Source organism: Ahaetulla prasina, chromosome 1 (genome assembly GCF_028640845.1).
Source record: "Ahaetulla prasina isolate Xishuangbanna chromosome 1, ASM2864084v1, whole genome shotgun sequence".
Classification (NCBI taxonomy): Eukaryota; Metazoa; Chordata; class Lepidosauria; order Squamata; family Colubridae; genus Ahaetulla; species Ahaetulla prasina.
Genome location: NC_080539.1, coordinates 201596195 through 201598042, shown reverse-complemented (window position 1 = coordinate 201598042; position 1848 = coordinate 201596195).

Below are 1848 nucleotides of genomic sequence, written 5' to 3'. Positions count from 1 at the left end.
AACCGCAAAGCCGGTTTCTGAGGAGAGGGGGCTGTTCCAGCGCGAGCTGTTGGTCCCGCCTCCGGATCGCTCCCGAACCAATGAAAACCGGGTTTCCCGACTCGGCCTGCTCCCCCTCCCTGCTGTTCTCAGGTCGCTTCTTCCTTTGAGTGGCAAGAGCGCGTGCAAATCGGTTGCCCGAATGCCGCGAATGGGCGGGCCGGAAATAAGGGGCGGGCCGAAGAGGGGGAGGTACGCAATGGTCTTCCCGAGCGAAGACGGTTAGTCTTGGGTAGGCGAGGTCGTTGAGGTAATTAAGTGGCCTTGTTGTTCGGATCTAAATGGGAAGGCGGGTTGTTTTTTTTCCCCCCCGTGCTCGGAGGCACGCTTGCCATCCTCACCTTTGAGATTGAGACTAAGTTTAGGGGCAGAGTCCAATACATATGGCATGTCCTAGGAGAAAATAAAAATGACACACTGACTACTATAAATAAAAAAAGCTAGTAGCATAAAGCAATTCTTGCCTTCCATAAATCATTGTTAACAGCTATTATCCTCATGGCGTCCACTGTGGAGATGACATCACCTGGCAGGCAAAGGCCACTTGTGAAAGGCCCCGAACATCAAATTAAGTAATAGGTACTGAAAGAAGCAAAATGGGAAGTTGAATATAAGGAACTGTAAGCCTTCATTTCACTTTTTTATCGTTTTTAGGCCGACGAAGGGAGCATTCCTGAAAAGGCCCTTTGGAGGACAAAGGGAATGAATAAATAGATGAGAAGATCGAGTCAGAAAATCGCAAGGCATCCAAAAGAAAGAGCATACATTGTCCCTTTTGACATGTCTAGAAAAACTCCAGGGGACTGAATTACCCATTCTGCCATATGCAATGAGGGGAGAGCATTGCTTATAAGACTATAACAGAAACTTATTTTAAAAAATAACTTTATTTTTTAAAAAAATAAGTTTAAAGTAACCAATGATGAGTAACCAATTTTTTTAAAAAAACGATCTTTGAAGAAATGAGATGGGACATAGGAAGTCTGCAGCTAAAGGAAACCTGCATGTTAAGGCGGATGTGGCTGTGGTCTGGATATGACGCACTCTCTAAACCATCCACATCTCATTTTAGCCATTTTATTCTTTTTTTCTACATGCACCCTGTAATCCAGGTTCATAGAAGGGCTTCCACAAATTCTACAGCTGTTAAGTGATTTTACATATTGGGTTGCATCCTATGATGCACAGATACTTACTGAAAAGGATACAGACAAAATCCTATACCCCCATTCTACCTGCTAATCAAACAGGATGGTCATCTGTGTTTTGAAAGAAGAAAAATATTCCAGTAGAACTAGTTAATTCATGCACCATCTCTGAAAATCAAGTACCTTTAAAAAAAGTATTTGCTTTTGTTGGAAGAAATATCCATCTGGGTTCAGTTCCAAGTGGGGACAAAGACACTGGAAACATGGAGGCTGCTTGGAAAGATGGTTTAATGGTGGTCAGGATCACATGGCTTGAGTTCCTGAACAGAAAAGGGCCTGAGATCCTGTGTGCTCCCTGGTTTTATGATTTTTCTGAGCTTTGACCTTTCTGGGGCACAGGAAGAGTATCCTGATTGGTTGTCAGACTCCCAGGGGGTGGGGGTCTTAGCTAGCCTTGCTGGCTGTCTCTCAAGCTTGCTTGAGCCTTGCCATGTGGTGAGTTTCAGTTGTATTGTGTTGCAAATCATGGGGGGATTGAGTGAGCTTGGTTGAAGCCTTAATTGCCCATTGACAAAGGTGGGGAGAATGAGTGAGCTTAGCTGAGGCTTTTAATGGCCCATTGACAAAGGTGGGGGGGAGTCAGGAAGTTGCAGGGAGCTCC